The sequence below is a fragment of the Pantherophis guttatus genome, chromosome 7 (assembly GCF_059756535.1).
Source record: "Pantherophis guttatus breed Tessera chromosome 7, ASM5975653v1, whole genome shotgun sequence".
Taxonomy (NCBI): domain Eukaryota; kingdom Metazoa; phylum Chordata; class Lepidosauria; order Squamata; family Colubridae; genus Pantherophis; species Pantherophis guttatus.
The window spans coordinates 31,034,358-31,053,394 of NC_142069.1; the positions used below are offsets into that span (position 1 = coordinate 31,034,358).

At 39.9% G+C, this 19,037-nt stretch overlaps 2 long non-coding RNA genes across 2 annotated transcripts; both read right to left on the bottom strand.

The window, feature by feature from the left end:
• Positions 1–731: 731 nt before the first annotated feature.
• On the bottom strand, positions 732–6,209 carry LOC148112797 (uncharacterized). The gene is made up of 2 exons (XR_015728899.1): positions 6,010–6,209; positions 732–1,757 (listed from the first exon to the last, which is right to left on the bottom strand). It is a non-coding gene; the product is annotated as an uncharacterized LOC148112797 (long non-coding RNA).
• A 125-nt stretch (positions 6,210–6,334) lies between these two features.
• Positions 6,335–18,387, bottom strand: LOC132712583 (uncharacterized). The gene is made up of 3 exons (XR_009623218.2): positions 18,037–18,387; positions 12,814–13,059; positions 6,335–10,964 (listed from the first exon to the last, which is right to left on the bottom strand). It is a non-coding gene; the product is annotated as an uncharacterized LOC132712583 (long non-coding RNA).
• Positions 18,388–19,037: the final 650 nt, after the last annotated feature.

Consider the following 19,037-nt stretch of genomic DNA (forward strand, 5'->3'; position numbering starts at 1 on the left):
TTATCAAGATAATTTAGAAAGGATATGAGCTGGATATTGATGTAAATTGACAAAGTGTTTTTTCCCATTGCAAATAAAGTTCTGGACCGAGTTGAAAAAGTCACTGGGAGGTCATCTTGCACTAAAGTTTCTGCTTCAAAAGTGGGAAGAAGCACTGCTACTTTACCTAGGTCAGGGGTCTCCAACCTTGGCAACTTTAAGCCTGGCGGACTTCAACTTCCAGAATTCCCCAGCCAGCGTTGCTGCATTCCATGTCAATTGTTTCCCAAGAAATAAAACCTGAATCATCTCTGTGTTCCATGTCCATGTCTATGGGACTGCAAAAAATAAGCTTGTTTCTACTTTATTTTACTAGGAACTATTGTCCGCTTTACGTAAAAAATGCCCAAGGGAATGATTTTTCAAAACAAAAGTTTGTGGAAACATTTTTAAAATGCCTATGAGATTGTTTAAGTACATTAAGTACATTTTCCCAACCTGGCTCACAGAAAGAGCTATAGAAGCCTAGCAAGGAACAATCCATAGGTGTAGGGTTTCCTGTCTGGGCAGGGGGTTGGACTAGAAGACCTCCAAGGTTCCTTCCAACTCTGTTATTCTATTCTATTCTATTCTATATACCATGATTCATTCAACTGAGCCCTAAACAAGAAGAGGAGCAAATATATATATATGTCCTTGTAAAAACAAAGAGACTCTTAGAATACTTGAAACAATACTGTTCAAAATGGCTGTTTGATTCACGTTTGCAACAAACCAGTGCATTTTATTCAAAGATAAGGACAAAGCTGTTTGAACATGATTCCATCCCAACCTCAACATGCTCAGAATATCTGTTTCAAGCTTGAAATCTTTTATACATCCATTGTGAAATGTATATCCAATGTATTAAAATAGAATTCTACATAATTTAACCGGTGGACAGTTATTCATTTGAAGCGTAAGCATTACAAATTATGGACCAACTTCATGTATTTTGTTTGCAATTTGAGATTAGAACAGAGATTAACCGGTGACAGTTGGCATTATCATTTATAAACATATCTCCATCTCTTCAATCATTAGAGCAGTTAATACAGATTTTGGTTTTATATTTTATAAAGTTAAGATGAACAAACACACCCACAATGAGTCCTTCTGATACAGATAATGATCTGACTATACAGAAAATTCAATTTGTCAACTAAGATCAGCATTATCATTCACTCATTTGCACTTGCACTGTATCAGGTTTTCAAATGTTGGAAGGGAAAGATTATTGGATCATTTAAAATAGCAATAATTGATTTAATAACAATAATTAGTGCCTCACTAATTAAATAAAATGTATAAAAACATCTTCAACATTAACCAATTTAAAATCTTCAGTTAATGGAGAATAAACAAACAATATAAGCTTTGGTCCATATTCCATATTATAAGGATTTGTCACAGGAAAAAGTCATATTCTTCCAACTCATTATCTGAACTGCTTAGTGCTTTCTCATTTAAAACAAATAAATAGCCAAATGATATCTGTGAAACTCGGACCCAGAGGAGAGCCCTTACCTGAGACTGTATTCTCGTCTCACTGTCCAGCTTGGTGTCATCTGCTCCCAATTTTGTCCGGTGATTGAGCAAGATCTATGGTCTCAGCTGGCCCCCACGTTCATGAAAGAATGAGGATAAAGCATGGTGGCAGTACGAAGCAACATCAGGAGGAGTTCACTGGTGGTCTTTGTGAAAGCTCATCCATTGCCTGCTTGACCTAGCGCAGCTACCTAGAAGTTGGAAGAAGGATGGTGAGTGGGTGGAGGCACGTTATGAGATAGCATGGTTGAGGAATGGCTGGGGCTTGAGCCATCTATCCCACCCTGCCCCCGCCCCCAACATACCTCAGGTAGGAGTCAGAACAGGGAATAGGGCCCTGCATTATAAGATTGTGTGTTTTGCCCTCCACCTCTGGTGAAAATGAGTTGGATTTTTTAGAGAGAGTATGCAGGGGGATTGGCTCACCGGTGCTATGTGCCTCATCTGATGCTCCCTACCAACTTACTTAGATACTTAGATACAAATACTTTGGCCACCTAATGAGAAGGAAGGACTCACTGGAGAAGAGCCTAATGCTGGGAAAGATTGCGGGCAAAAGAAGAAGAGGACGACAGAGAATGAGGTGGCTGGATGGAGTCACTGAAGCAGTAGGTGGGAGCTTAAATGAACTCCAGAGGATGGTAGAGGACAGGAAGGCCTGGAGGAACATTGTCCATGGGGTCGCGATGAGTCAGACATGACTTCGCATCTAACAACAACAACCAACTTAGAGGAAGTGAGTTTAAGATTCAAGTGTGAATTGGACCTTTTAATGCTGGGGAAAAGGAGTAGGTGGTCAGTGAGAGATTGGTCAGTGGTCAGATTCAGGGGAGAATATTGAGATAATGACAGGCAATGGAAGATATGGCAGAAGTCGGGATGAGATGCACACAGGGAGCATGGGAGCAATGTCTTGTATCAATTTCACATTACAACCCTCTGCCTTTATCTTCAGTTACATATTACTGAACCTTGTGCAAGCAAGGTGTTTTAAATGTCAGGTTGGCCTCTAATAATGTTCCTTATGAGATCTGGAATCAGGAGATCAGGAGCCCTGATAGCACAGCGGTTAGAATGCAGTATTGCAAGCTAACTCTGCCCATAGCCGGGAATTTGATCCAGACAGGCTCAAAGTTGACTCAGCTGTCCATCCTTTTGAGTTTGGTAAAATAAGGACCTAGACCCATGATGGCGAACCTATGGCACGAGTGCCACAGGTGGCACGCGGAGCCATATCTGTGGGCCCGCGAGCATTGCCCTAGGTCAGCTCCAGAGCGTATGCGTGCGCTGGCCAGCTGATTTTCGAGCCTTCTGGGCTCACCGGAAGTTGGGAAATGGGCCGTTTCCAGCTTCCAGGGGGATGGGGAAGGCTGTTTTCGCCCTCCCCAAGCTCCAAGAAACCCTCTGGAGCCTGGGGAGGGCGAAAAACAGGCCTATCGTGCCCACCATGCCATCGCATGCCAAAAGCAGGGGTCACACAGGGAGGGGGTGTCACATGTGCATGCACGGGGGTAGGGCACATTGAATTATGGGTGTGGGCACACGTGCGCGCGACACCCCTGCGCTCCCCTCACTTTTGGCATGCGATGGCAAAAAGGTTAGCCATCACTGACCTAGACTGTTGGGGTAATATGCTGATATTTATAAACTGCTCAGAGAGTTCTATTGCTTATTTCATCCTACATAAGATGACTGACCTAACATATATTATCAAGACCTGGCTGGGCAAAGAGTAGGGGGTGGCTTACTCTGAAACATGCCTAAGGGTACCAAACTGCAACTCTAAGCCAGAGTGGAGAATGCCTATTTTTTTCTTAAGATCTGCAGGAGCTGATCTACAAACAACTGTGTTTGAGTCACAATGGTGAGACTGGGTCTTAAGACTGACTTCTGCTACTTTACACACAGTGGTGGGATTTTGCCGGTTCTAGGCGGTTCGGCCAAACCGTTTGTTAAATTGCTGGTTCACCCCGCCCCTTGCCCCGCCCCTCCGTACCACTATTTATTGCCAATAAATAGTGATGGGCGAGGGGCGGGTGAGCCAGCAAATTAACAAACGGTTCGGTGTTTTTTTGTAATTTTATTGGCCCACGGAGCTTCAGCATAGGCTAATTAGCCCGTTGATTAGATCGGCCTCCCGGCTCTCAGCTGATTTGCTCTCAGCTGTTTTGCTCTGGGCTCTGCTGCTTGCTTGCAAAGAGTGCTGGAGCAGATTTTTTTTCCCCTAGCTATGCTGAGAAACGAAACTGAAAATAAAGCAGGCTGTTGGCTTTGCTGTTGCTACAACGTTGGAAAATTAGGCAGGCAGATTTCTTTTCTTTTTCCAACAAAAAAAAGGTAGATGCAAACAATGGGAAATTTAGGGAAAAAGAGGAGAGTTCAAGATTTTAAAACACAAAAGAAAAAAAGCTCTATTTAACTAGGGAATTGTAATAATTGAGATACTATTAATTGTATATTGTGTTGAAAGCAGAAATGGTTAAGTTGTGGTTTGGAGGAATATATGGGGCAAATTATTTGGTTTATTATTATTGGTAAATATAATTAATTGATTTGTAAGAAATTGGATTGCATGGAAATAATTGGAATATTCATGTTCATATTGATTAATATACAAAAAAGATAGTTATATAACTAATTGATTTATATTAAAATGTTGAATTTATATTAAGCAACTGTAATATTACATAATTAACCAGTGTGAGGATGAATATAAAAATAGATGACAATGGGAAGGGGTATAATATAGAATAGAAGGGAAAAATTGAATTTGATTAAGATTAGAGATGAGGATGAAGGGTAATATTCTTTTTTTAAAAAAAATAGATGAGGAATAAATATGGCAAAAAGGAAATATAGAAATTGTAAATTTAATTGAAATGACTAAACACTGTTTAAATTTGTGAACCGGCCAAATACTCTGTTCAAAGAAAATAAATTGTATGTTTGTATGTGTGTTTCTAATTATTGCTATTTATTCACATTTGTTCTCTTTTATTCTTTAAAGTTTAACAATTCATTCTTTATCTTAATATCATTATATTTGTTTGGGGTTGCCTTTCTTCCATTTCATCTTTTTTACTGTACAACAATCTTTCTCCTCAAACCTACCACCTCTCTCTTTTCTTTCCTTCTTACTTCCCCCCCGCTTCTTCTCCTCCCTACTTCCTCTTCCTTTCTCCTTCTCCTCCTCTCTTCCTCCCTCTCTTACCTCACTCCTACTCTAATTTCCCTTCCCTTCCTTCCTCCCTTCTCTTCCTTCCCTCTCTCTCCTTCTTTCTTCTATCTCTCTTCTCCTTCCTTCATCCCTCTCTGTTGCTGTATCCCTTTGTGCATATGGATTACTCAGAGGGCTGAAAAAGTTATTTTTGACTGGTCCTCGCACTTTTGACCACTCCTCAAACTTACGACTGTCCTCACATTTTACGTTTTTTGCCCTATCTTGTCACCATGGTGAAGAGAAGCAGTTGTGAAATGAGTGACACGATTGTTAAGAATGCTACAATGGGCATAAATGATGACCAGTCATAAGGGTGAGGACTGGTCAAAAGTGCAAAGACCTGTCAGAAATCACTTTTTTCAGCCCTCTGGGTAATCCTTTTGTGCATATGGACTACTCAGAGGGCTGAAAAAGTTATTTTTGACTGGTCCTCGCACTTTTGACCAGTCCTCGAACTTACGACTGTCCTCACATTTTACGTTTTGCACCCTATCTTGTCACCGTGGTGAAGACAAGTAGTGGTGAAATGACTGACACAGTTGTTAAGAATGCTGCAACGGGCATAAATGTGAGGAAGATCATAAATGCGAGGACCGGTCAAAAATGTGAGGACCAGTCAGAAATGACTTTTTTCAGCCTTCTGAATAGTCCCTATGTGCATATGGACTGGTCAGAAGGCTGAAAAAGTTATTTTTGACTGGTCCTCACACTTTTGACCAGTCCTTGAACTTACGACTGTCCTCACATTTTACGTTTTACGCCCTATCTTGTCACTGTGGTGAAGAGAAGTAGTGGTGAAATGACTGACATGGTTGTTAAGAATGCCGCAACGGGCATAAATGTGAGGATGGTCATAAGTGCGGAGACCAGTCAGAAATGACTTTTTTCAGCCGTCTGAGTAGTCCCTATGCACATAGCCATGCCCACCTGGTCACATGACCAGCTAGCCACGCCCACTCAGTCACATGACCACCAAGCCACACTCCCAACTAAGCCACGCCCACAGAACCGGTTGTTAAAAAAATTGAATCCCACCACTGTTTACACACCTCCCTGCTACTTGGCTGCCTCCCTGCCTGCTCTGCTCAGTGCCACCTCTGGATTTGTAATGAAGTCCCTCAGATCTATGATTTGGGAGGACTTTATTCTTTGGGGACAGACTTAAGAGGCAGTGTAGGAGTTCGGGACCACTTGGGATTTGACCAGCGGTGAAATCCACTTACCTTTGCTACTGGTTCAGGAATGGGAGCTCATGGGAGCATGAGCACACTATGCGCACGTCCGCCTCTTCTGCACATGTGCAGAACCTGCAGATGGTAAAAAAACAGGGTGTAATGATGTCTCGGCGGGTGGGTGGAACCTCCCGCCGCTGCAGCTACTGGTTCAGCAAGCCGGATAGAACCAGGGGGATTTCACCGCTGGATTTGACTCAGTTTATTGCAGGGACAATCCCCAGGACAGGTCATAGGTTAGACTCAGTTTTTATTTTTGGGTAAACACATCACTCCTTGGTGAGCTTGGACTTCATTTTTTGATGATGTATGGTTATTTCTTTTTTGTTAATGCTTATTCTTGTTGTAGGTTGCCCAGTCATATTATTTGAGTTAGGCTTAAAATGAATAAACTTTCTGCGAGGAATACTGTGCACTGTACAGGAAGAACATCAGCTTATATTTATAAGAAATGCCTCAACTTTTCATATAAGGCCTTAGATTTGGAAATATCATTACTATGGTCACAAGTTTCCAATATCATGTATAAATAGAAAACTAGTGAGACAGAGGCATACTCCCTCATTTTTAGTTTCAAATAATTAAAAAGAAACTAGCCCATATTTATTAACTTACTGAAAATAATCTAGACAAATTAAAATAAGTAGGTAAATTTTATATATCAAGAGGTCTGTGGGATGTTCAGAGCTATCTTAGGACTTACCTGAGTAGTCAATAAAGTGCAAACTGAAAATGATCTTGTGCATTGGTAATGCTTAAAGATTTGAGACCCAGCAATAGGATTATTCAAGCTTCTACCCAAATGCTTTGCTTAATAGGAGTGAAACACTGTCTGGAATATTATGTTCTGTGAAACTAAATATAGAAATCTAAAGAGGTTAAAGGTTTGTGCCAGTAAAGTTTATGGAGTTTCCATGTCTCTCCACTCAGCAAAAAGGGTAGAAAAATTGTATTTGAAAAATTTGCCTCACCTACCAATTTTCTTTCAAGAACTGAAAACTATTTATACATTTAGAATTCAACTGTATAGCTCCAGCTATACGTATTTCTTGACAGAAGTGATTTTCTGGCTGCTAATTTTACTAGAGTATTTTTCCCTACACACATTTTGCTTTTGAAAATGAAACCAGAATGTGTCAGTCACAAGTGATCCTTATACAATTCCAGCTGGCTTCAAGAGGGTGAATAGAAATTCAAACACAGCTGCAATCCTATGCAACCTGACCTTCTGAATAAGCTGGTACAATATAAGACTGGAATGGGTGTGCTACATTTTCAATGGGCATATACTGTATAATCACAATTTTAAATATCTCTTTCATTTCTGTCATATCCTCTCCTAGTTCTGTAAGGAAATTGATGATACTTTTGACCAGCCAGTGAATTGTGTTTTACTTACCAGAAGATGATGTAAGATTTTAAAGAGAAAAATATGGTCTGCACGACTTTTTGAAGAAGCTACTATTTGTGGCGAAAACATAAGAGTTTACTGTAGTGGGAAGGAGAAAGTATCTGAAATTATGACTCATTAATTCAGGGCCAAACTGTGGTTGTACCCCACCCCATCTGAATTTGCTCTCCTGATGAGTTTGTACCTGTCAGGTTCAGAAATATTTAGATAATGGTATATACCTCACATGTAACGCTGAAGTTTGTTTGGCTTACCGTTTATTTATTCTTGCTCTTAGTTACAGAAAACCTCAATGCAATATATATTTGCTGAAAGTGTATTGCATTCATGGCCCATTCATCAAGGCACAAAGAACACAACACAATGAAGGATTAAGCAGAACCAACATATGAAATAAATCTTTTTCCTTGTAATGCAGATGCGTCCAGAATATTCTCGGAATATCTCAACTGAATGGAATAGAAGCAGACTTGCCCCCATTACAACAGTGCAGTTTAGAATCCGATCTGAAGGACCTGATATGGTAGTGTGCTTTTAGGGTGTGTCATTTAATGCGGTGAAAATTAATTTTTGCAATTTTTTTCAGTGAGGGATTCTAAAAATATGTGTTTTTACACGAAGAATTCAATCCTGCTGTTATTTTTGCAATTGTACAATATTTAGGTTGGTATGGTAAATCCACACCTGATCATATAACCCATAAAAGTCTCTTATAATGCAAATACTGTTAACTTTATCTTCTCAAAATTACACCTTGTGCTACAAAAAATAAAGTTTTATTTCTGCATGAATCTTATCTAGCTAAGCAAAAAATAATCCATTCAATGATAAATTAACATCAGAAAGTAATTATCTGAGTTTCATAAAGTTTTGTTTTGAATCGTTCTTTGATATCAGTCACTGACTTACTTCTTGGCCTTTGATATAACCTTCACATTTCTCATGTATATACTCTGCTTCCTGCCTCTGTGATCTGTTTTACACATCTCTCTGTTGATTGGGTATGGTAGGGCCACTGTGGTACTTACATTGGTTCATCAATGAACTTCTTTATTTCTGCTGTAGTCAGTTTGCACATCAAAGGTGGCTCATATAAACCTTCAGACCAGTCAATCAGCTCCACCAGAGTGGATGCTCTGGCATTGATTAAAGGCTTTTTTCTTGCACATACAGAAAAATCTCCCAGTGCGTCATCATCCGCACTGCTCAACTCAATGATCTTTTGCACACCAGCTCTCCTCTCTTGAATTTCATCTGAACACAAGAGTGTCTGGATTATCATTTCACTGAAAGCATACCATACTGAATGGTTGGCAAAACAGTATGTACTACAGCCTTCTTTTGCAGTCTGACTTATTGCAGCTGGAATAACACATGACACGGGACTTCAATCCAGTAATATTTTACTTTGATGTTGAACCAACAAGGGTAGTACACACCAACGATGTATTCCAAAGCCATGTTTTGAAACCTATATTTAACAAAGCTTATTTGCAGTTATCAATGCATGAATGGCTTATGGGGCCAATTTCCAGAACAGCCAGTTTTGTGGGAAGTTCTCCTGTTCTTATTGCCTGCGTGATCCTATATCCATACGTTTGATCAGTAGAGAAAGCCTTTACAACACTGTTGCTCAGTGAAATGAGAGGCTCACCATTTGAAACCCTGGTGAATGAAGGATCAATGTCAAGTCCTGTTGCAGTGTCTAGCATGTTGCCAATTTTACATGCCCAATTGTTGTTAGACAAGGTCTTCCCATACAATTTTGTGATTAAGTGTTCTGGGGTAACTCATTCGTGTAGAGTGTACACACCAACCAGATCAACGTCTGGTCAAGCTTGACCTCTATCCAGTGTATGGCACCACTTTCACAACCAGTATTAACATTTGTAGAATCTCCTCCAATGGCCTCCAATGAATTTCTTCTTCATGAAATACACCAGATTATCTGCAATCACTTTAACAGGTTTTCCTGTTTCTGAGCCATTTTCTGGAGTGAAATGATAAAGATATCTTCCACCTGGCTCACTGCACACAGAATAATATTCTTTGATGGTACTGGGGAATTGCTGCTCTGAATTGTTTGCTTTCAGCATAACTTTAGTTCAGTGGTGAAATCCAATTTTTTTTACTACCGGTTCTGTGGGCATGGCTAGGTGGGCTTGGTGTGGCTTGGTGGGCATGGCTTGGTGGGCATGGCAGGGGAAGGATACTGCAAAATCTCCATTCCTTCCCCACTTCTGGGAGAAAGATATTGCAAAATCTCCATTCCCACCCCCCTCTGGAGCCAGCCAGAGGTGGTATTTGCCGGTTCTCCAAACTACTCAAAATTTCCACTACCGGTTCTCCAGAACCTGTCAGAACCTGTTGGATTTCACCCCTGCTTTAGTTGCAACCATATGTCCGTCAAAGAAGATGCATTCTATTTTGCCCTTCTTACAGAGTCTATCAAATTCTTGATCTAGGGACTTCAGAATTTTTTCCTGGGCTCTCTTGACTTTATTGTTGTCAACTACAAGTCTCTTGTCTTCTTTGGTAATCAAACCAGCATCTATGAAGGCGGTTGTGGCATATAGACCAACACTGTATCTTATGCTCTACTCTGCATAGTGACTTTTGTTATTTCTAATCTATTGCATTTTGTCTTTTCTTTTGAAGTAGACGGCACGTGTGTTTGGTCTAAAGCATCTTCATAACTTCCATCACATTCCTCTTCATCCTCATCATCTATTGTTTGTCCTCCATTTTCATCGTAAGAAATAATTATTTCATTTGTCAGTATTGAAATGTCTGGAATACTTCTCTGCTTACATTTAGCGAGCCCTTGTCTCTCATTGTCTTATCACTTTTGCCTTTTGACTAGTTGTTTCTGCTCGGGCACATCTGGCAAATCAATCTGGTGTGATCCAAAAGAACCATTCTTGTCTCTCTGACCTTTAACGAAAGCAATTTCCTTTAATGGTATCTTTGTCTTCTCAGGGCAGGTACAGTTAATGTGAGCTTCTTTTTTGCAGCCAGCAGGGCAGCCGAATTTGGCACACAGAACAATTTGACACTTGCAGTTGTGGAAGTCAAACAGTTTGTCAAGTTACACAGTGAAAATCTCTTTGACATCTAGCTTTCCTCTACCAAGAGATATGTTTTTGATCCCAGCTCTCTTGGATCTTTTTCAAGATTGTCACTCATGAATTTACAATAGGAGTAACAAAAGAACTGTTCGCTCATTCCCACTTTTCAAGCACTTTTGGATATATGTCTCTTGCTAGACTGGTTGCTGGATAGTTTCTAGCATTATCACTACTTTGTTCTTTTAACAGTCGGCCATATCTTAAAATGTCTCGCAATGTTGGGAATTCAGACAGCAACAAGTCTCTGCCAACCCCAATTAGGTTGCTCATATGAATGAATGTTCCCAGTCTTGTTCTTTTTTTAGAATCCATTACAGATCAGTTATCACTCTCACAGGAAACGAGGCCAGCAGTATTAACACTCTCAGACAAAATAACGTTTAACAAAAAGAGAAAGATAGTTGAACCTGTGAAATGAAATAAACTAAATGTTAAAAAGTTATATTTATGTAGTTATTTATCAAGCACATCGAAATTATATTAAAATAACCAAAATATATTTACAAATTCCAAGGTATGTCAAAACCTTTGAGTACCCCTAATGTTTGAAAATTGAAAGTTGAAAAATTTGATATGTCCTATAAAATTGCAACAAGCTCTGCCAGAGCCAGAATAAATTAAGCAAGCTAAGGAAATAATGGTTTCTGAATGTAATTTTTGTAGTGTGGGTTTGACCAGGGTTTTGTATTTTAGCTCCTTCAAGAGACTTAGTCTGGAATGCCTTAGTCAGGGACTAGACACTAGAAGGAAGATGACACTATTTCTGTGGCAGGAGGAAAAGAATGAACAATATACAGCTGGCAGCAAAGGTGCACTTAATCATAGCCCCAAGATTTGGGTGGAGTTCAAGACCACAGTCTCATTACTATGGGAAAAAAACTGGGACTAAATTGCTTCTTATGCTTGGGGGGCTTTTCTAGAAGATTCTTAACATCTATTTGACTGTGGCCTGGATCTTGTAGATTTGCACTATCCAAACAAAAGCAGCATTAGAGGAAAACAACATTCAGTCCAGTAAGTAGCTAGTGCAGACCCTTCTTTAGCACAAAGAATGTGTGTTTACAGAGGTAAAAAACAAGATAGAAATCCTTTTACTAGACTGAATTTCTTATGAATAACTAAGTGGAATGGACATCAATCCCAGTGACTCTAGGAACCTTGCTGTTGGAAAAAAGTCTGAAATATATCTGCACAAATATTTTTTTAACATACAGACTTCATCACACTCCAGCATCTTTTTAAAGACCCTCTTCTATACTTGCTAGTTTATTAGATAGCAGATGAAAAAAGAGTGTATGAAGGGAGAAATATTAACATTATGATAATTATTTTTGTAAAAAAAAGACTCCTGAGGTTGATACTTTTTAAAAGAGGTTTTGAATTATGAATGTAATTATTGGTTATATGTCTTGCTTTGGTTTGTGACATTATATGATCATTTTAATAACCATTTTTTTTATTTCTTACTCTGATTTAATATATAGAACTATGAATGTCTTAAAGTAAATTGATTTTAATCCACTGTCGTTTGATTGCGGTGAGAGTAAATTGAATAAACAAATAAAAATAAACAACGTAACTAAAATCTAAGTTTTTCCACAATTCTAGTAAATTACCCTTCTTTGCCCATCAATACTGAATCATTGTCACTGTCTTTTTAAGGCCCTTCTGAAACCTGGTGATGTGTGGGGGGTTGTCATATAACTGACCATCCCCTTTGTCCTATTTCCAGATTACATAAAAAGTGGGGAACTAAATTGGTTTAACAATAAGCTATGCAGTTTCCTTTCCTCTTTTTCTGAACAAGTCTGAACTCTGCTCTAAGTAACTCCAATACCAACAACACTTCCTCTTCACAATCTATGTTTTATATACTGAAAAGAACAGGAGCAGGGGTGGAATTCAAAAATTTTAGCAACCGGTTCTGTGCCTGGTTGCTGGGTGGCTGTGGCCATTGTGGGCGTGGCCTACCTCAGGCTCTGGAGGTTTTCCTCGAGCCTCCAGGAGGGCAACAATAGCCTCCCCTGGGCTCCGGAAGCCCTCCAGAGGCTGGAAACGGACCCATTTCCAGACTTCTGGAGGCCCGTTTTTTGCCCTCCCCAGGCTCCGGAGGCTTTCCTCGAGCCTCCAAGAGGGCAAAAACAGCCTCCCCTGGGCTCCGGAAGTCCTCCGGGGGGGTTTGTTTCCGGACTTCCGGCACTTCCAGGAGGCCTGTTTTTCACCTTCACAGAGCCTCTGTGCAGGCCCTGCACTTACCTGGCATCCAAAATTGGTTGTGTGGAGACTCCTGAGGGGAGGAGTGGGCGGGACCATCCAGTCCTTGCAACTACCAGTTCGGCGAACCAGATGTAAAATTAGCATCCAGTTGGTCTGAACCAGCTGAATCCCACCCCTGAACAGGAGGTAGTAAGCATGATATTTTACCAACTGCAGATTCATTTCTTAGACAGTAGACGAAGTATGCAGAAAAAAATAAGTGTCCCAGGGAACATTTATCATGAGCTGAAAAAGAAAGAGAGAGGAAAGGAAATAACAATTTTGCCCCGTCATCATACCAGTACAGAAAAGATTTTGGTACACCCAAACCAAAGTAAGTTACGTTTTATTTATCTTAAAATATTAAAGACCAGGTCAATCAAAACTTTATGTTGGCTCTAGCCCATTGAATCATCTTGTAAACCCAAATGTAAATATAATCCATCTCTGATCTTTTCATGCCCAGACTTTCAAAGCTGAATTGCATGCCCTAGAACAGATAGACCAATCCCAATTAATGAATGATATAAAAACTACCATATCAAATTGTGAACTGACTCATAGGAACTTGTGGCACGGAAAAAGCATGTTCTTGCTAAATATACAATTTAGAACTTAAATAACTGGTTTTATGCATGTGTAAAAAAAAAACCCAGAATCACCTTTGTTCCCCTAGTGCTTTGAAACATTGAAGCATTTAACTTGGTTTATTGTACCAAGTTAATTGGTACAATATTATAGGCTAATATTGTGTTAGCCTATAAAATTCCAAGAGCGTTTGAGTTCATACAACAGATTAGGATACAATGTGGTTGGCTAGTTTGTGTCTCAATGTCTTATATGAACCTATTTTATGAAGCTCAGGGCATTGTGCAAACCAAGCCATTACATATATCATTACACATACAGCTTGGGAACCTCCTACAGTAACTTTCTTAAAAGTCAAGCTTTCACCAAAGCAAAAAGTAATTATAAGTCTGAAATACCAAAAGACACAAAGTATTTAGGTAAGCTGAGAAAAATCTTGCTGAAACAGTCCAGAAAGAACTTGGCAATTCAATTTAGTATTGATAATGATGCAATACTTTTACTACACGGTTCTCCACAACTTTATGAAGTCCACAAAGAGTATTGACCAGAGGTGGGATTCAGCCAATTCGGACCGGTTCAGGCGAACTAGTTGTTAAAACTCTGCCCAGTTCGGTGAACCGGCTAATCCCATCACTGGCTGGCCGTGCCCCCACCCGTTTTTCAGGCCATTTTTTGGACCTTTTTCAGGCTGTTTTTCTGCCATTTTTAGCCGTTTTGGATGTTCGGTAGTAGTAAATAAATAGAGAGGGAAATTGAGTCAAAGGCCTCAACAAGGTACAATTTCCCTATTTATTTACTACTACCAAACATCCAAAACGGCCTAAATGCTGGCTGAAAATGCCCCAAAAATGGACTGAAAAAGGTCCAAAAAACAGCTGAAAAATGAAGATTTCAAATCTTCAATTACCTCTCTTGAAGCTGTACAACAATCTGGATTTGAAAGGGGAAGAGGAATTCATAGCATGTGTGGGCATACACTTCAGACCTCTCAATACCTCACATCCATTGTGCTTTTTCCTGCCCTGCTGCACAAATCTTTTAAACATTTGCTGGCAAACACAAAGTGAGCCTTCACCCTAAAGCATATTCCCCCTTCTGAATTTGGATTATTACACAACCATACAAAATAGTATAAAATTGCACTATAAGGACAGTAACACCTGGACTATAGCAAAACTTTGGGAAAAAAATATATCATTTTTTCTCATACCCCATATATAGATTATGTTGAACAAATGTAATGTCTTTGGGTTGATTTAAAGCCAAGATATGAAAATAAGGAAAACAAGAAAATTTCATCAAAAACTTAAATTGCCAGAATGTTGTCTTCCTAAAGTCCCCTGCTTCCTTCTGTTCCAATTACAATTTCTGTACTAATAAACTCTACGTCCAGTTTTAGAACCAATTCTGAGAAAATAAGCTTGAAAGAGGATCAAAAATCCTTCCACCCACTTGGACCTTTCCCTCATATCAGTACATCAGTAATGAGGTGGGGTAGGGAAGGAATCTTAAGTATCAGTGTAAAAATCCCTTTTTTCCAGTGATAACAGTTCTAGGATAAATCAGATCAATAATAATGTCTGTCCATGTATCTCTCCTGCTCAGCTTTTCCTCATTATCTGACTATTCCAGAATATAATTAAAGACAGAGGAGGATAGTTTTATGATTGGGAGAACTTTGTGTCTATTTTTAGGACCAGAATGATCACAGCTCAATGACAGAGCATAGATATTGCATAAGCAGAGCTGAGGAAAACATTTGTTGAGATCATTGCAAACTTCTCATAAATTATGGTCCATGAAGGTGGGGAGATTAGTGATCCTTAGATGCCTTTCTATATTTTTATGCATAAAGCATGTTTCTATTAGCGTTTTCCTTCATAGATATGCTGCTCAGGATAATCTGTAATATATTTTTTTAAAAGGAGACCAAAGCACAGATCCCTAAAAAGGATCTTAATTTGTCCATTTTTGACAGGGTTTTTCAAACTTGCAATCCTAAAATGTGTGGACTTCCAGAATTGCCGGGACAGCATTCTGGAACTTGAAGTCTACACATCTTAAAAGTTGCCAAATTTGAAAAACACTCATCTATCATCTAGCTCAGGGGTATCCAACCTTGGCAACTTTAAGACTTGTGGACTTCAAAATGGGCCAAAAAATGGGCAGCGGCAGGGCCAGCCAGTGGTGGGATTAGCCTGAATTGGTCCGAACTGGCTGAATCCCACCTCTGCCTTTGAGGCCAGTGGCTGGGAATCAAGGCTGGGTGTGATGAGTGACATCAAGTTGGCCACACCCACCCAGTCACATGACCACCCAGCCACGCCTACCCAGCCAGTCATTAAGGCAGAGAACCGATAATTAAATTATTTGAATCCCACCAGTGACGGAGACCCTCCAAAAATTGCAACAAAATTGATGCTTGTAAATTATCAAATGCACAAAGGTTAATATTAACTGTATTTAATAGTTTTAGATAAATTTACACAAATTAAATAACATGCAATTTTGTTCTAGTCCAAACTATTTCTTTCAGTAAGACCTCTGGCATGTCACTCAATGGGAAAGTGCCTATTCCTGCTTTAAGATTACCTAAAATAGCACGAGTATTCATCTTCCATATTTTTGAGTACTTTTAACCCAGCATACATTTATAAGACTCTGTCTTATTCTTTGTCTCTTTTACTAATGAATTCATTTTAGAGTTTTGAAACTGTCTTTGAACTTTAGAACACCTGGCCGCAAACTCTGGTTAAAGTTTGCTAAGTTTGTTCCCTATTTCCCTTCCCCTTTTGAGGATAACACGAACAAAATTCTGGTGGTCTATGAAGCTTATACTCTCTTTTCTGACATTTTGGATGGTCTTTACAAAAATTCTGCCCCACAGAAGGTTTTCATATTTATAGATTTGGAAGCTGTTCAAAATTTTCCATAGGTATGTTCTCTAGTAAAAGTAAGCAATTCTTTAGGCCTTGGCATCATTTCTCACTCTGGTGCCTTCTGTGTCTGTTTAATGTCCAGCACCCCTTATGCAGAGACATCTTGGGAAGGAATGTGTTGCACTCTATTTAAATAAAATTCACATGATGGACATTTTCAGAAAGAAGTTCACATTCTTAATTTAGGAAAGAAAAAACTATATATCCTACTTTTGCTGCATTTTAGTCCTAATGAGAATAGAATTAAAGTATGCTCAATTAAAGTCTTTGTCATTTCCACAAGGAGTAAAACTAAATGGGAAAATCTTTCCTTCTTAGTACCAGGGAAGGTCTAGTTCTATAAAATCCTATATTCCCAATGTTGTAAGATATCCTTAATATTTTGTCAGTTTCTGCACCAAAAAGCAAGTGGAGTACATGCCTCTTTCCACTGCATGTTTATGTTCTCTTAATTTGTTCTGAAAATGTTTTGTCCACAAATCAGCCAAAAGGTGGCGCTGTTGATTTGATTCAAGCAAGCTCCCTAATCTACCACCAGCAAAAAAAAAGTGCTTCATGTGTACCTCAGAAATCCTCCTACTGACTCTCTACAAAGCAAACTTGAGTTTCATTCCAATACAAATTTTTGATCTATAAACATTCTTTCTTCTAATTCCTATGCGTATGCTCTCCCAACATTCAACTTATTGATGATTATTATAAAAAGAAATAAGACTTCCTTGTTGACTTTTTGTGCTGACTAGTTTTCTCAAAGGTTGAATATGTACCGGTATTACTAATACTGAACGCCCTAACGAATTTCCTGGTAACATTTACACTTCATAGTGTGAGTATAGTTATGTCAGATTGCAGGTATTAGGTACATGGCTGACAATTCAGTCCTATAGGCAGTGAATTCAAAGGAGTTACTCCAGGGGTGAAATCCAGCAGGTTCTGACAGGTTCTGGAGAACCGTAAGAGAAATTTTGAGCAGTTTGGAGAACTGGCAGCAGAAATTTTGAGTAGTTCGGAGAACTGGCAAATATCTGGCTGGCTCCAGAGTGGGGTGGGAATGGAGAAATTGCAATATCCTTCCCCCAGGAATGGGGAAGGAATGGAGATTTTGCAGCATCCTTCCCCTGCCACACCCACCAAGCCACGCCCACAGAACCGGTAGTAAAAAATTTTAGATTTTACTGAGTTACTCCCAGACAAGTTGGATTCAGAATCTATTTGATTACTGCTTAAATTGTGAAGAAAAAGAAACTTTTGGCCAATTCCAATGTTTCTCAGTTTGCAGAGGCTGAGCTTACATAGCTAAAATGCAATTGTCAAGAATTAGAAAAGAATCCCATAGGCCAGTGGTTCTGGGGGTCCCCGAGACCCTTTCATGGGGTCAGTGAAGACTAATAAATGTTCTAAAATGTCTGTTTTAAATTATTAAATAAAATATCAACAGATATATCCCACAGAAGCAAAAGCTGTCTGGAGTCCTCAAATGTTTTTAAGAATGTAAAGGTGACCTGATGGACTTTAGCTGCAGAGACCAAAATATTTGAGAACTGCTAATGTAGACCACTGAATCCACTTTTTACCCAATAAAATAAATCCAGACCTACAATATTTTTTTATATACTGAACCTACTAAAGCAGATAATTGGCTCCAATTACAAATCAATAGAAACATTCCTAAGAAATTCATCGTAATGTTCACCTTGTTTTTATTCCTCTGCAGCTTAAGTCCATCAGATCTATGTTTTTTTGTCCTGTGTGACAACAAACATTAAACCGGACGAACCAACAGTAAACCTGGGAAAGTCCATTTGACTTGGAAAACTCCAGACGACCCCAAGCCATGGCATCGAAGAGGGAAATCCTTGTTATTATTTGAGTAATGTCTGGGTTTGGGGCGTTCAAAAATGGGAATTCCAAGAAGGCGATGCAAAGTCAACTTTGTAAGGTAGAAAACCCTGGTCGGGCAGCTGGGAATACGGGCGGTTGTACTTTTTACGCCTCTCGAGGGAGAAGTTGAGTGAAATTTCGAACTATCCGGACGACCGCTAGACCAGGGGCCTCCAAGCTTGGCAACTTTAAGACTTGTGGACTTCAACTCCCAGAATTCCTCAGCCAGCTTTGCTGGCTGAGGAACTCTGGGAGTTGAAATCCACAAGTCTTTTTAAAGTTGCCAAGGTTGGAGGCCCCTGCGCTAGACTGCAGCAAAGACAGAAAAACGCAACCCTTCGCCCGGGTTTTTGCCTCCTTGACCCGGTCATCTGAAACGGACATTCTTCCAGAGGTCTGAGGCATTGCCCCCACCTCCCTCCCGTCCCAATTGCACACCACCCACACACCGCCTCCCGCTTCTCGCACATAGACGGAGTAGCCGCGGAGACTTTTTTGCGGAACCGTTCCTTCCCTTCGGAAGGCAAGATTTCTATGGTAAAAAGACCCATGCCCCGGAAGCAAAGTGGCCATATTGTTACTTGACCCTGGGAACTCTGCCGGTTACGGGAAGAGGCGGGGTTGAGAGCTCTGAAGCGCGGCGGATTCGCTCGGAGGGATCGAAAGTCGAGTCCGTTTCTTTTATTGTCGCCGCCGATTTGACGGATTTCCCGCCCTCTCACGGGTGAGTCGCAGCGCCTCCGAAATCCTTCCACTCGCCCCTCCGCGGCCCTCCTTAGGTTTTCCCCGTGCGTGAGACCCAGTTCGGAGTAG